The sequence below is a fragment of the Gopherus evgoodei genome, chromosome 3 (genome assembly GCF_007399415.2).
Source record: "Gopherus evgoodei ecotype Sinaloan lineage chromosome 3, rGopEvg1_v1.p, whole genome shotgun sequence".
In the NCBI taxonomy this organism is placed as follows: domain Eukaryota; kingdom Metazoa; phylum Chordata; order Testudines; family Testudinidae; genus Gopherus; species Gopherus evgoodei.
This window is the reverse complement of record NC_044324.1, coordinates 130,044,199-130,061,024: the sequence shown is the minus strand read 5'-3', so window position 1 is coordinate 130,061,024 and position 16,826 is coordinate 130,044,199. Positions and strand designations below refer to the sequence as shown.

The 16,826-nt window shown below is 53.9% G+C and overlaps 1 protein-coding gene across 2 annotated transcripts in view; it reads left to right on the top strand.

Moving 5' to 3' along the window:
* Nucleotides 1-16,826, top strand: part of TMEM242 (transmembrane protein 242) — a 63,381-nt gene that overhangs the window by 20,181 nt on the left and 26,374 nt on the right. The window lies entirely within an intron of this gene.

Below are 16,826 nucleotides of genomic sequence, written 5' to 3'. Positions count from 1 at the left end.
ATTTGGGTCTACCTTTTCTGGTAGGTGAACCCCAGGGGAGCCCAAATTACAGGGCACTCCAGTGCCCTTCCCTTATCTCTTCCTCTTGGGTTCTGAGGGCTTCCCTTCTGCCTTGACGCTGTTCCCAGTGTGACTTGGGTCTTAGCTCAAACAGCATAGGGTCAGAAAAGGGGAGGACTTTCTCTAGACTGTAGTCCCACTGGGCACCAAGAGGGGGTTCTGATCCTGCTTTAATCACTGCCCTTAAAATACTGGCTACAGGGCCCCAGACTCAGCCTCACACCACCGTAGGCTAGGGCAGTGGCTGAGCTGCAGCCATACTCAAGTCAGCTTCTTGGGCCCCCGTGGTCAATTTAACACTGATTGTAGGGTAAAGCAAGACAGTCCCTGAATGCAGCCCACCTACACCCATTCTGCACCCCATAGAGCCCCAGAAGCTACAAACTGCTCCTGTACAAATGTCTGTCCCAAGCCAGAATCCAGTAAGCCCAGCACTGTGGTCCTCTCTGTTGTGACTGGCACACCATACCCCTTCAGGCCCAAGGGTTCCTCCAGGAATTCTAAAGCACAGGCATGGGTCTAGTCACACTGCATCTAGGGACTGTCTTTATACCCATGGCCTTCCTGATCGCAGGTAAAGCTAGTTAGAAGACATCCCCCCACCCCTGAATTTCATCAGTACCCCTCTACTACTGGTTTAGGGAGCTTAGGTTTCTGTCACTTTCTTCAGAGCTCTGTTTGTTGGCTTCACAAAGAGTGTAAAAAGTAATACAACACCTTGGTTAGGGGGTTCAGATGGGGGTCATCTGGCCTCCAATAGCTACCAGCAGGGCCCTTTCCAACCCCAGGGGCCTCTACAGCTACTGCAGCCTCCTGCTCTGGTTACCAGAGTAGCCTCTCTCTTGGTTCCCCTCTTGGAGCTGAGTTCTCCTTTATATTGTCCAGCTGAGAGTATGGGCCAATCATGAGATGCTGTATCACCTGATTCAGAGCACCTGTTTGCTAAGCTTCTCTACAGGGCAGGGTTGGCTGCTCCCTGTCCCCCAGCCCTGCCTCTGGGCTATTAAAGGGGCAGATCAGGCTTTGGATCAGGCTCCAGGTGCCAATGCATTGCAACCGAATATATTTAACCTTGAGAAAGAAGATCTATTTTGCAGAATAATGCAGAGAAAAAACTATTCTGCCTTAAAACAATTTAATTTCTGCCTACTTCCATGCTCAAAAAAAGCAGTCAGAACACAGCATTCCTATACATTTCGTCAGGAATTTTTAGATGAAGTGTTTTTTTCAATCAGAAAATGCTGGTTTGTCAAAACTTAAACATTGTGAGAAGGGGTCATTTTAGATGAATTTCCTGTTTCAACGTTTAAGGGGGGGGATGAAGTTGTCAAAATGTTGCATTTTGACTTTTTCCAAATTAAAAAAAGTTAAGTTTTTCAGTTCTAAATGACTTTCTTAATTAAATTTATAGTAAAAAAAAGTCAAAATTGAAGCTGAACATTTTGAAATTGAGATGAAGTGTTTTGATTGACTTGAACTGAATTTTTTTTTTAGTTTGCAAAAGTTTTAGAGATTTTTTCATCCTGATTCAGGATGGGAAATTTTTTTGAAATCTCAAATATTTTCATAGGACAGGAAAACCCACACAGCTCTCTAAATTGCAGTGTTCTCCAATTCTGCAACTAGTTCACCCACCAAACACTTTTTATTGGTCCTAAGCCATCTTCTAAATCTATATCTGAAATTAACTCTAATATGTATTATACTTTGTCAGTTCAAGCTAACTAAGGCATTTGGGGAATAAGTCAGAATAAGACTTTAGACTAGTCCTGATCCAGCAAAGCTCTTAAGCAGTGTCCGTAATTTTAAGCACACAAGTAATTCCATTAAACTCTCATGGGATCTTAGTCCACTTCTTTCCATGTCTATAAACCTGCAGTGACACAGCTGGATATCCTGGGTGGCGGATCACTTTTGACAAAATGTATAACTGATTTTCTTCTTTAAACTAGTTTTCTAACTAAAAAATTTAAAAGGATTCTGGGCTCAGTTCCGTTCTTGGCTGCACTGGAGTAAATGCCATTAAAGACAATGGGAATTATGTCCATGTAATGGAGGGTAAAATGTAGCCTATTGTCAGGATACTTTATCATTACTATGATGACTTTTTGTTCTTAGTAAACACTTGGAAACTTGAAACAGAAACTTAGTACCTTACAGAATGTGGCCAAATTCTACAGTTTTATTTCTTTGGCATTACCTCATATTATAACCCTTCAATTAAATTAAGTTATAGTATACTAATGGAAAAAAAAGTTTAAAACCTAAGCTGATTTGTTAGAACCAACATGACTTGCCAAACATATCTGACCAATCCTTTTGCTTTCCCCTTCTTTGTCTGTATAAATTATAAGCATTTGGAAGCAGCAATTTGTTTTCTTATGTCTGTATAGCACTGTGGTTCTCAACCTATTTACCATTGTGGGCCACTTCCAATACTCCCTGTATGGCCCTGAGGAGGTCACATGGACTGCAGCTGTGTGCTGACTGAGCTGCAAGCACCCATAGGCCATGGGCTGAGAACCACTGGATAGCATTATGCACACCACATAGCTCCTAGCTCTCTTTAAAGGCTGGTATAGACAGGGACTTATTTTGAAGAGGAAATAATTTCCTCTCATTTCGAAGAGGTCCTCCAGGACCCATCCGTCCAGTCAAGCATGCTACTTACTCCATTCTCCTCGCTCCTGCTGCCCTGGAAAGCTTGCTTGACTCACAAAGTCTGACTCCCATGTGGCAGACTGCCAGGCTGCCCCATTTAAACTTCCTCTTATACTGTACCAACATAAATACTTAACTAGAAATATTCATATGGTGACAATTGAGTAGAATCATTATGTTCTAGCAGAGATTACTACATCAAAAGAGAGCTCTGTCACATAAGAGTCCTTGTGTCTTGAGTCAGCATATGGAGCAAAGAACATTTTTTATATGTAATTGTAAGCCAATTCCAAGCACCATCATGAATCAGTTATTCTAAGTGAACATATGTGATGACAACTTTTCTGTTAGCTTTAATTCTAGTTCCCTTACAATTATAATAGCTACAATATGTCAACAGCACAAAACACTTAAAAATGTGTAATAGTTTAGCAGTTTTCTAGCAGTTATGGTTGAGTTGTGGTCACATATTTTAAACTAGAGATAATAAGCAATACATTTTTGTTTTAATTAAACATGCAGCTATAGCATTTGGCAACTATCAAAACATACCTTTTCTACCACCAGCTGTTTATGATTCTTCTTCTAAAGCCAGAACAATGCCCCCAGCATTTGTAGAGCTGAAACGTACAACAATTAACAGTCAAGATAAACGGAGTCATAAAAGTCCTTTTCTTGTGCTGCCTTCAATACATCAGTTTTTTATCACCTCAGAAATAGAGATGTTCTCTTTCTCCTAGGAAAAAGGCAAGGATGATTCATGAAGGATATTTGTGGTGTCTTTTTTCTTGTTGCTTACACATCTGTTGTATGGGAAGCAGGGAAAATTCTGGTGAGAATCGTGGTAATTTGTGACTAATGTAGTTATTAACTAGAGTTTGTCACCCTTGTGACAACTTCTAACATACTGTTCTGTTTTTCATTGATCTTAACCTTTAGAAAATCTTAACAGTATAAACCACTGGACAGCTAAAATAATTAAAACACAAAAGACATGCATGCCATCATTTGTTAATGAGGACACTTCCACAGATTTGCTGTGTGGCCTTGGGTAGGTGACTTAACTTCTGTATCACCATTTAACCACCTGTAGAACAGCAATAATATTTTCCCTCTTTAGGGGGTTAGGTGTTTGGTTTAATTCTAGAAGAACTCATTGAAAAGTACATGTAAATACAAAGTAAAAGTAGCATTAAATATGGATAAACTTCAAAAGGAAATAAATACAAAGACAGGATCTCAAAGAAAGCATCCCTTGGGCATTCATTAGGCTACATCAACACTACAAGCTAGGGGTGTGATTCGCCTGTACATATACTTGCGCTAGCTTGCTGAGAAGTACTAGGAGTATAAATAGTAGTGTAGCCAGGGCAGAATCGGTAGCAGCAGCAGAGGCAGCCACACTGCTATTTATACTCATGCTAGTTCGCTGAGAGCTAGCATGCATATATATACACGTGCTGGGGAATCACACCCCAAGCTCATAATGTAGATGTAAAAGCAGCAAAGAGTCCTGTGGCACCTTATAGACTAACAGACGTATTGGAGCATGAGCTTTTGTGGATGAATACCCACTTCGTTGGATGCATGGATATTCACCCACGAAAGCTCATGCTCCAATAGGTCTGTTAGTCTATAAGGTGCCACAGGACTCTTTGCTGCTTTTACAGATCCAGACTAACACGGCTACTCCTCTGAATTTCACTAAGATTTATAGATCTGAACCAAGCACAAGCACGTTTTATGATAAGGGCTGAATTTTGATGATAAATGAACAATTGCTGTTATCAAAGCAGTGAATTATTTAGAATCATTAAATCCATTTCTTCGTTTTTTAGTTTTGTTTGAATCCTCACTGAGTTTAAATTGGTACCATTTCCTTTCTCTGATCATGTTTCTAGATGAAGTATACAAAAACATACATGACTATTCTTTAACTTTTATTTTGTGCTATTTCATAATTAAATAACAATTTGAATCTTCCCACTTTTTCTCTGATCTAGTTTTCTTAACATAAAGCAAATTGATTAATGTTTATCTTTATAGTATTACTTTACATAATTTTAAAAAATAAGGTAGGTTTATTGATATAGTTTGGCAATTCATCAGCTTTCTTTTTACACTCAGGATTTTGCTACAGTACTTAAGCTGACTGGTTAGAATTTAGTTGATAGGCCTTGTCTTCATATAGATGTATGTATATGCTAGTACTGCTCCGAAGTAGTAAAAGAATGGCCCATAAACTTCCCCCATACATCTTCCAAATAATAAAGCACAACAGGACGTTTGCTGAAGGAATGAGGTCTGAATCCTATTCTAATAGTTTTTAATCTCATTGACAGCAGAAGCAACTGTAGCAAAGGGAAGTATGTTAGAAATATAGGAGGGTGGAGATATGATCACATATTGATATTAAGTCTCTTTAGGAATTTTATGACTCTAATGTCCTCAAAAGACATTATAATTCTAATGTCCTAGCTTTGTTACCAACGACTGGAGACAAAAGAGGTAGTACAAAATAGCAATCAGCTGTTTGTGTAGCAGCTCCACATTCAGGACTTGGGCCAGTTGCATGGCTTAGGATATGGGCCTTACGTCTGATCCTGCCTCCTCAGATACATACTTGTATTACCAAAAATTTGAATAAGATGTATCTGAAACATGAAAAATTATAATGCTAAAGCTTAGCTCCATGGAATCCTATTGTCATCTTAATTGAACATGTCTTCTACTTTTATGGTCAAAAATCCCCAGATGCTCTGTTGTTTAACTAGAAGTGCCCAGTCTTCACACATCTCATATATATTTATTTTCCTGGACCTACTGGGTGAAATTCACCTTTCTGTAGAGGGTCAGCACAGGGCTTATCCACCACTGAAATGGGAAGGTGGGATTTATGTGGTACAGATGCCTTTTGCTGATCTACTGAACAGGAGTGAATTACACATGTAGATTATACACACAAGTATAAATTATTGTGTATAAATAGAAAAAAAAACAGTGACGAGCCTTTTTGGGAAGTGTCTAGCTACAAGTGATTTTTACAGATTTTTCATTTAAGTCAAAGACCCAAACAGCAGCACTCAAGGACTACAATTGCATGACACTCATGCTCTGATTTTGGGTCCATTAACCAATATGTTTTATATGTCTTGTATATTTAGGTTGTTTCGTTTGTTTATGAAATTAAGAATATTAGCAATAGCATAAGCAATCCAGTGTGATTCAGTAACAATGACTAAGGGTACGTCTACACTACAGGATAATTTCGATTTTACATAAACCGGTTTTATAAAACAGATTGTATAAAGTCGAGTGCACGCAGCCACACTAAGCACATTAATTCGGCAGTGTGCGTCCATGGTCTGAGGCTAGCGTCGATTTCCGGAGCGTTGCACTGTGGGTAGCTGTTCCGTAGCTATCCCATAGTTCCCGCAGTCTCCCCCACCCCTTAGAATTCTGGGTTGAGAGCCCAGTGGCTGATGGGGCAAAAATCATTGTCGCGGGTGGTTCTGGGTAAATGTTGTCAGTCATTCCTTCCCCCCGGGAAAGCAACAGCAGACAATCATTTCGTGCCGTTTTTCCCTGGATTGCCCTGGCAGACACTATAGCACGGCAACCATGGAGCCCGTTCAGCCTTTTTTTTTTTTTTTTTTTTTTCCACAGTCACCATATGTATACTGGATGCCGCGGACAGAGGCGAAACTCCAGCACTACACAGCAGCATTCATTTGCTTTTGCATGATAGCAGAGATGGTTACCAGTCGTTCTGTACCGTCTGCTGCCAGTGCAATTTGGCAATGAGATGACGGTTATCCGTCCTTCTGTGCTGTCTGCTGCTATCATGGGTGCCCCTGGCTGAGATCAGCCGGGTGCGCAAAAGCAAAACTGGGAATGACTCCACAAGTCAATCCCTCCTTTATGGTTTCTAAAAATAGAGTCAGTCCTGCCTAGAATATGGGGCAAATGTACTAGAGAAGCAGTGTATCAGAGAGCACAGCTGCTCCGTGTTAATCTCGCAGAAATGATGAGCTACATGCCATTCACGGGGCGTGCCCCTGCAACAACCCCACCCGTTGCCTCCCTCCTCCCCCAACCTTCCTGGGCTACCATGGCAGTGCCCCCGCCATTTGTGTCATGAAGTTATAAAGAATGCAGGAATAAGAAACAGTGACTTGTTAGTGAGATAAAATGAGGGGGAGGCAGCCTCCCCGTGCTATGACAGTCCAGGTAGGACATTAAGCGGTGCGGGGGAGAGGAGCCCAGCATGCCGCTGCTATGCTAGTCCAGGCAGGACAGAATCTTTTCTTTACACAGGAAAGGGAGGGGGCTGATGGAGCTCAGCCCCCAGTGGCTGTGATGAGGACAGTTACCAGCCGTTCTGTCCCATCTACTGGGAATGACCAGGAATCATTCCTATTTTTACCCAGGCGCCCCGAGGCCAGCCAGAGATATTCAGCAGTTATCAACCATGTTGTACCATCTGCCACCGGGGAGGGAAGAGGAGTGGATACTGCTCTTTACTGCCGCAGCACTGCGTCTACCAGCAGCATTCAGTAGACATAGGGTGACATTAAAAAAAAGTCAAGAAACGATTTTTTTCCGTTTTCTTTCACGTGGTGGGGGAGAGGGGTACACTGACGAGCTATTCCCTGAACCATGCCGGACAATGTGTTTGAACCTACAGGCATTGGGAGCTCAGCCAAGAATGCAAATACTTTTCGGAGACTGTTGGGGACTGTGGGATAGCTGGAGGCCACAGTACCCCCTCCCTCCCTCCATGAGCATCCATTTGAGTCTTTGGCTTCCCGTTAGGCTTGTCACGCAGCACTGTGTAGCCTGTAGATTTTTTTTTTCAAACGCTTTGGCATTTCATCTTCTGTAATGGAGCTCTTATAAAACAGATTTGTTTCCCCATACAGCGATCAGATCCAGTATCTCCCGTACAGTCCATGCTGGAGCTCTTTTTGGATTTGGGACTGCATTGCCACCCATGCTGATCAGAGCTCTACGCTGGGCAAACAGGAAATGAAAATCAAAATTTCGCAGGGCTTTTCCTGTTTACCTGGTCAGTGCATCCGAGTTCAGATTGCTGTCCAGAGCTGTCACTGTGGTGCACTGTGGGATACCGCTCGGAGGCCAATACCGTCGATTTGCGGCCACACTAACCCTAATCCGATATGGTAATACCGATTTTAGCGCTACTCCTCTTGTCAGGGAGGAGTACAGAAACCGATTTAAAGAGCCCTTTATAGCGATAAAAAGGGCCTCATAGTGTGGACGGGTACAGCGTTAAATCGGTTTAACGCTGCTAAAATCGGTTTAAACGCATAGTGTAGACCAGGCCTAATATTGACACCATGAGCCAATTTTCATATTTGGTCATTTAGCACAATGGTTCTCAAACTGTGGGTCATGACCTCTTTTTAACGGGGTTGCCAGGGCTGATACTAGACTTGCTGGGGCCCGGGGCCGAAGCCCAAGCCCCACCACCCAGGTGCAAAGCCAAAGGCTGAGGGCTTCAGCTCTGGATGGCAGAACTCAGGTTACAGGCCCCCTGCATGGGGCTGAAGCCCTTGGGCTTTGACCCCCCCACCCTCCATACAGGGCGGTAGTGCTCAGGCTTTGGTCCTCCCTCCTGGTGTCATGTAGTAATTTGTTGTCAGAAGTGAAGTTCAGTGAAGTTTGAAAACCCCTGATTTAGCATTTGGATGTACTTTTAAGACACTCATGATAGAAAATTAGACTACATTTGTGAGAGAACACACTAGAGTGGAAACTGCTTATACAAAAGGGAGAAAAGTTCTACAGCAAAGTATAGTATGTCTCAGTGAAGTAAAAGGTAGGTGTAAGCATGCGGGACTCACCGCTGCAGCACCCCCTGCTGGTCATCTCCAGGTGAGTTCCCCAGCAGCCAGGCCTGTCTCTCTCTCCAGTCAAAGTGAGACTGTTGAGCTCCTGGCTCCCAGCCTCTTATATATGGCCAGCTGAGGCCTGACTGGGGCGTGGCCCAGCTGTGGCTGCTTCCCCAATCAACCTAGTAGCTGCTTTCCCTGCCACAGTGCTCTGCCAGGGCTGTTTTCACCCCTTCAAGGCAGGAGCAGGGTCAGCATTCTGCTACCGGGAGTGATCTGTGTCTGCTTGGGCTGCTGCTGCTGGCTGGAGTGCTCCTTTGCTGGACTGCTGCTGCTTGCTGCCACTGCTGCTGGGCGAGGCGGGGTGGGGGGGCCTTGCTGGCCAGCCCCCACTCCTCCACCTCCAGGGGGAGAAGCCAGGACCCCATCACCACCACCACTGTTGCTACCACCAACGTGGGGTCCTTCCTGCCTGGCCACCAGGGTTGCTGGAGAAGGAGCTGCTGCTGCTGCTGGAGCTGTGTTTTCCTGGGGAGCTGCTGGAGCCTGGAGGAAGGTGAGGACTGAGAAGACCACCGGCTGCTGGGGGAGCACACAGAAAGACTCTGGAGACCACTGTGGAGGGGGCCCTCAGGAACTGAGTAACTCTTTGACTGTGCTCTAGTGGTGGCGGTGTAGACTGTGTTTGTGGGGGCACGGGGTGTGGCGTGGAGCCTGCCCCTTGGTCCATCTGTGTCCCCCCCCCAACCCCCACCACCACCGCTGCCCCCTCCACCACCCCCACAGACTGCTTGCCATCTGCCTTGGTCCCCACCTCTGTGACTCAGCTGCTTGCCTGGCCAGCCACGCCCTTTTGCCAGCATTTGGGCCTCCAGCAGCAGCCAGCCACCCATATTGACTTTGCACAAGTGCTCGTGGGTGCACGCACCCCCCCTCCCCTGGACTGACCCCTTCCCCTCTGCAACAGGCCCCCTAGCTTTGCCCCTTGTTACCTGCCCCATTGCCCCTTGTAGCATTTTGCCTCCCCCAACTTCAGTTTGTTTGCCTGCCCCTCCCGTCTCCCTTTGCAGCTTTGTTTGTCCTGCCCCAGCCCTGCAGCTAGCCCCTTGGTCCCTCTGCCCCACTCCCAGCCTGGTTGCTCCCCTTCCCTACGGCCCCTTCGTCCTGATCGGCCCCCCCCTCGTACGCCCATGCCCCTTTAGTGCGCTTGTGCTTCCCCCCTGTTTGAGTTTGCCCCTCTTGCACTGCACCACCCAATTGCTGTTGTATCCCTCCCTCCCCTAGTGCAGCTAGAGGAGTCGGATTTCGATCTTGTGTCAGTGCCTGACCCCCCCGCAAGTTCTTGATAGTCCCCTTCTCTGCCCCCGCCCCCATTTTGGCCCCCTCCTCCCCTGCCTACAGCCTAGCGGGGAGGAGTGGTTGACCTGCTTTCCCTCCCCTCCCCTTCTCGGGTATTTCCCCTCCCTCCCTACTCACCATGGCGGGTGACGCAGCGGGTGGGACTCTTGGGACAACCACTGTCCCCCCTCCCCCGCCTGCTTTCCCCCAAAAACCCCAGTCTCAGCCTCAACTGCCGCTGCCGGACCGCTTGCCACCTCTCCCGCTAAAGCGCCGGCAGCGCCAGGCGCCGGGGTGACCTCCACTGCTGCCACGTCCCTCGCCCCCTCCGATTCTGGGGGATCCCCCCCAGCTGGCAGAAAGGGCCAGGGCAAGAGGAAGGGGAAGGGCCCCGCTCGGAGGACTAAGCCCTCCATGGCAGTGGCTGCCACCGCTGCCGCGGCTCCACCATCGGCCGCGGCGCCCCTCCCTGCTGTTCCCTCCACCAGCTCTGTGGGTGACCCTCCCCCGGCCCCCAGGGCATACTCCCAGGTGGCAGCGGCCCCCCAGCCCGCCGCTACGTCATCTCCCCCGACCGCCGCCTCCAGTACCACCTACGGTGGCCGGGGCCCGTTCCCCACCTTGACCAGGAAGCACGGCGTCCGTTGCCTCTTGGTGCCCGCCTCGCCCCATGTGGAGACCTACGTGCGGGCGTTAGCAAGGGTGGTGGGGCCCACGGCCATCGTGGCGGCCTCCAAGATGTATGGCAAGGTGGTCTTCTTCCTTGCCTCGGAGGCTGCCGCCCAGGAGGCGGTGGAGAAGGGCCTGGCGGTGGGGGGCGTGTTCGTCCCCCTAGAGCCGCTGGAGGACCTGGGTGTCCGTGTTGTTCTGACGTCTGCCCCTCCCTTCCTTCCCAATGCCGCCCTGCTACCCGCCCTCTCGACTCTGGGGAAGCCTATCTCTATAGTGAGCCCGCTCCCCTTGGGCTGCAAGGACCCCGCCCTCCGTCATGTCCTCTCATTCCACTGGCAGGTGCAGGTTCAACTGCCGCCGGCGGCGCATGGCGGAGAGGCGCTCGAGGGGTCCTTCCTGGTCCCCTATCAGGGGGCCCATTACCGGGTGCACTATTCTACGGGGGAGGGCCGGTGTTACCTCTGCCGGGCGACGGGGCACGTCCGGAGGGACTGCCCCTTGGCCCAGCTCGGAGGAGCACCCGGGACCCCCGAGCCCCGGCAGAGTGCCGGCCCCGTCATCGCCAGCGCGCCTGGCCGCCCGGTGCCCAGGGCCGCCCCTCCTCCTCCTCAATCCATCACTGCTCCCGCTCAGGCTGCAGGGGTACCTCCCTCGGCATGCCCGGACGAGCGGGAGAGCCCCGCCTGCGCCCTGGCGGGACCTGTGGAGGAGGGTGCGGTAGGGGTACCGCTGGGCGTGGGAGAGGGCCCTCCCCAGGGGGTATCTTCCCTTCCTCTGGCTGTCCCACCAGTGCCCCTCCAAGTCCACGAACCAACATCCCTGCCCTCCGACCCAACCCCTGTCGACCAGCCCGCAAGTGACACCATGGAGGGCTGGACCCTAGTACAGGGTAGGCGGGGCAAGCGGAAGGCTCGGGCTCCGCTCATGCCATCTGATGCGGAAGCCCCCCGTAAGACCAGGAAGGGGGCCGCAGACCCCGAGCCTTCCGCCATGCCCGCAGGATCGGACCATATGCCAGTCCCAGCTGGGGAAGACGTGGCAGCACTGGAGAGTACCAGCGTCCCTCCTCCGGAGTCCCTCCCAGCAGAGGCCCCTGATGAGTCCCCTCCTATCCCCGTGCCGCCTGTGCCCCCTACAACACCCGTGGTGAGCGTCACCTCGGGTGCGAGTGGGGACGACCCCGGGGTGGTGGGCGGTGAGCTCCCCTCCCTCTTTGAGGAGATCGAGGCCCTGGGTCTGACCCCAGTTACCCTGGGGGAGCACGACCCTCTGTCAGCGGGCCCCGACCTAGCCAACCTCACCCCGGATTCCCCCTCCCTGTGTCCCATCGCCCCGACTGCTGCGTCCACTCCCGCCTCCGGGGGCCCCCTGGACTCTTCTGCCTGCCCGGCCGCGGAGGGCACCCCGCTGACGGCTGCCGAGCCTGTTGAGGCGAGAGCCGGTGCCTCACGGCTGGGAGGTGAGCCACCAGGGGTATCCCTCGGTGGCGCGGGGCAACCGGTTTCCTTCCTGGGCGGGGGTCTCACTGAGGGTTCTGCATCTCTCACCGCTGAGGCTGCCCTGCCAGCGGTTGAGCCTGAACCTGGTGTCCCCGGGGACCCCCTCCCTGCCCCTCAAACCCCTGCGCCTGGCCGCGAGGAGCCGCCTCCTGACGTTTCAGCTCCTGCGGCCCAAAGTCCCATGTCTGTCCCTCCTCCAGACCCTGCTCCTGACCCCAGCTATGCCCTTACTCCTGACCCCGTCCCTGTCTCCTCCAACTCCCACGCTGTTATTGCCGCCCCTGGGGCTGTCTCCTTCCCTTTCCCGGAGGGAGACCCCCAGGGAGCGGCCTTTACCTTTCACAGTCCCGACCCCCTCGGGGCTGCACTATTCCCTCCTCCGCCCCCCATCGAGCCGGGGTCTGAGGCGGAGCGTGTGGCGCCGGCCCATCGGGCACCACGTCGCGGGTCCGCTCCTTGCCTGCCCATCTCAGTAGGCCACGGGGCTGTCCCAGAGGCCCCGTCGGTGGATCACCGGAGGCCAGTGACCCCACCCCCCCATATGCTACGAGAGGAGCTGCGGGAGTTCCTGGAAGACGTCAGGGGCTCCCGCAACAAGGTAGCGCTTGCTCTCCAGCGCTGGGGGGATTTCCACCAGATCCTCCAGGCCGCGAGGGCCCTCATGGGGGAGGGCAGTAGGACCGGGAATCAGGGTGCCGCGGCTTACCACCGGGTCCGCAGCTTCCGTGACTCCTTGCTCACCTTCGGGGTGGGTCACGGTTTGCTGCGCGGCCCAACGGGGGCCGTGAGCGCCCCTGCTGGCGAGGATTCCCCCCAGCCCTCCTCATGGCACTTGTTACCTTTGCCACCTTGAACACCCGGAGCTGTAGGGTGGGTTTCCACAGGAGCCAGGTGCTCTCCTTCCTTCGGGAGGGGGGGTACTCTGTGCTTTTCCTGCAGGAGACCCACACGGATCCGGCCGCCGAAGCCAGCTGGCGGCTGGAGTGGGGGGACGAGGTCTACTTCAGCCATCTCACAACCCGTCGGGCTGGAGTAGCTACCCTGTTCTCCCCCGACCTACGGCCCGAGGTGCTGGGGGTCGCCGAGGCTGTGCCGGGCCGCCTGCTGCACCTCCGGGTCCGCATGGAGGGGCTCGTGGTCAACCTCGTGAACGTCTATGCCCCGACATCGACCCCGGAGCGTCTGCCATTCTATCAGCAGGCATCCGCCTTCCTCGGCTCCTTGGATCCTCGTGAGTGCCTGGTCCTGGGCGGGGACTTCAACATCGTCCTAGAGGAGCGGGACCGCTCGGGGACCGAGCGGAGCCCGGCCACCGCGGATGTCCTCCAGGAGATCGTCGACCATCACTCCCTGGTGGACGTCTGGCGTGACCACCACCCGGACGATATCTCCACGTTCACCTATGTCCGGGTGGGGACCCACCAGTCGTACCACTCCCGGTTGGACCGTGTCTACATGTCACGCTTCCACCTTTCATGGGCCCAGTCCTCCAGCGTCCGGCCGGCCCCTTTTTCCGATCACCACCTCGTCACCGTAACGGCCTCCCTCAATGCGGAGAGGCCGGGGCCGGCCTATTGGCACTTCAACAACAGCTTGCTGGAGGATGCGGGCTTCGTGGCGTCCTTCCGGGAGTTCTGGCTGGCCTGGCGAGGGCAGCGGCGCACCTTTCCCTCGGCACGGTGCTGGTGGGATGTGGGGAAGGTGCGCGCCCGGCTCTTCTGCCGTGACTACACCCGGGGCGTCAGCCGACGGAGGGATGCAGCGATAGAGCAGTTGGAATGGGAGGTCTTAGAGCTGGAGAGGCGTCTGGCCGCCAGCCCCGAGGATCCATCCCTTTGCGGAGCGTGCCAGGAGCAGCAGGAGGAGCTCCGGGTCCTCGAGGACCATCGGGCTCGGGGCGCCTTTGTTTGCTCCCGCATCCGCCTCCTTCGGGAGATGGATCGCAGCTCCCGCTTCTTCTACGCCCTGGAGAAACGGAGGGGGGCCAAGAAGCACGTCACCTGCCTTCTGGCGGAGGACGGCACCCCCCTCACGGATCCGGCGGAGATGTGCGAGAGGGCCCGAACCTTCTACGCACACCTTTTCTCTGCGGATCCGACCGATCCTGCCGCTCGCAGAGTGCTTTGGGACGGGCTCCCGACGCTCAGCGCGGGCGCCCGGGACCAGCTAGAGCTGCCTCTCTCTCTGGCCGAGTTCTCGGACGCCCTCCGTTGCATGCCCACCAACAAGTCTCCGGGCATGGACGGGCTGACCGTGGAGTTCTACCGCGTGTTCTGGGACGTCCTCGGCCCAGACCTGGCCAGCGTCTGGGCCGAGTCCTTGCAGGGCGGGGTCCTCCCTCTCTCGTGCAGGCGAGCTGTGCTCGCTTTATTGCCGAAGAAGGGGGACCTTCGCGATTTACGGAATTGGCGTCCCATCTTGCTCCTCAGCACGGACTACAAAATCATTGCCAAGGCCATCTCGCTGCGGCTGGGGTCCGTGCTGGAGGATGTGATCCACCCAGACCAGACCTACACCGTCCTGGGCCGTAGCATCTTCGATAACCTCTATCTGGTCCGGGATCTCTTGGAGCTTGGGTGCAGGGATGGTCTGTCATTCACCCTCCTGTCCCTGGATCAGGAGAAGGCGTTCGACAGGGTGGACCACGGGTATCTCCTGGGCACTCTGCGAGCGTTGGGCTTCGGGTCCCAGTTTGTGGGTTTTCTCCAGGTGCTGTACGCTTCCGCAGAGTGTCTGGTTAGGCTCAACTGGACCCTGACCGAGCCGGTCAGCTTCGGGCGGGGAGTGCGGCAGGGGTGCCCCCTCTCGGGCCAGCTGTACGCTCCGGCCATCGAGCCCTTCCTCTGTCTCCTCCACAGGAGGTTGACGGGGTTGGTGCTTCGGGAGCCGGAGCTGCGGCTGGTCCTGTCGGCGTACGCCGACGATGTGCTCCTCGTGGTCCAGGACCCGGGCGACTTGGCGCGGGTGGAGGCTTGCCAGGCGGTGTACTCGGCGGCCTCCTCCACCCGGGTCAACTGGGTCAAGAGCTCTGGCCTGGTGGTCGGGGACAGGTGGCAGGCAGGCTCCCTCCCACCCACGCTTCAGGCCATCCGGTGGAGCGAGGGTCCGCTGCTCTATCTCGGCGTTTACCTTTCCACCACGCATCCGTCTCCGCCGGAGAACTGGCAAGGTTTGCAGGGCAGGGTGGCAGAGCGGCTCCGGAAATGGACAGGACTCTTCCGGTGCCTTTCCCTTCGAGGGAGGGCACTGGTGCTCAACCAACTGGTCCTGTCCATGCTCTGGTACCGGCTCAACACCCTGGTCCCGGCCCCGGGTCTCCTGGCCGACCTCCGGAGGGTGGTTCTGGAGTTCTTTTGGCCAGGACTGCACCGGGTCCCTGCAGGGGTACTCTACCTGCCCCTGGAGGAGGGAGGGCAGGGCCTGAAGTGCCTGCGCACTCAGGTCCACGTCTTCCGCCTCCAGGCACTGCAGAGGCTCCTTTATGGTGCGGGTAGTCCAGCATGGAGAGCCCTGGCGCACGCCTTCCTGCGCCGCTTCCGAGGGCTCCGATAGGACCGGCAGCTCCTTTATCTCGAACCGAGGGGTCTTCCGCGAGATCTCTCCGGGCTGCCAGTCTTCTACCAGGACCTCCTCCGGACCTGGAAGCTGTTCTCTGCGACCAGGTCCGTGGCGGCCACCGAGGGGGCCGACCTCCTCGCGGAGCCCCTGCTACACAATCCCCAGCTTCGTGTGCAGGTGGCGGAGTCCCCCGCGGTGCGCCAGAGGTTGGTCCTGGCGGAAGCTACCAGGGTCGGAGATCTCCTGGACTATGACCGGGGAGGCTGGCTGGATCCTCTGACGCTCGCTCAACGCATGGGGCTTTCCAGACCTTGTACTCCCCGGCGCGTACTCCAGGAGGTGGAGGCCGCTTTGCCGCCTGCTGCTCGGGCCTACCTCGACCGGGTCCTGCGGGAGGGCACACCCCACCCACCCCCTACCCCAAGCCCTCCGGACCTTTTCATCGGGCCCCTGCCCCGTAGGCCTGACCGGCCCCCCCGCCCCTTCTCCGCAAGCCGGCTGCACGACCTGCAGCCGGTCCGTTTCCAAACCGCGCCTAGGAAGCAGCTCTACACGCTCGTGCTCCACACCCTTCACTTCCTCACCCTCGTGTCCCGCCCCGATACGAAGTGGCGGGACCTCCTGCCACCTCTGGAGGGTGAGGAGCCCCGGTGGGTCAGCCTCTACTCCACCCTGGTCCCAAGGCCCACTGGGGATATCAGTTGGCGGCTCCTTCATGGGGCCGTGAGCATGGGCGTGTACTTGGCGCGGTTTACCCTTGTCCCGGACACCTGCCCCTTCTGCGGCGTGAGGAAGACCCTGGCGCACGTTTACTTAGAGTGCGCCCGGTTGCAGTCCCTACACTGGCTCCTCATTAACATCCTTTTATGTTTCTGGCTGCACTTTTCCCCTCACCTCCTTCTCTACGCACTCCCTATCCGTGGCCCCACAAAGTCCCGGGACCTCCTGGTCAACCTCCTCCTCGCCCTGACTAAAAAGGCCATCTACGCAACCAGGGAGAGGAGGTTGGCCGATGGAAACCCCGGCGACTGTGGGGCTTGTTTCCGATCCATGGTCCGTTCACGCATCTGGGCGGAGTTCCTCTGGGCAGCGTCCACTGGCTCCCTTGATGCCTTCGAGGAGCAGTGGGCGCTGTCCGGGGTTCTCTGCTCGGTGTCCCCGTCTGGTTCCCTTCTTATGACCC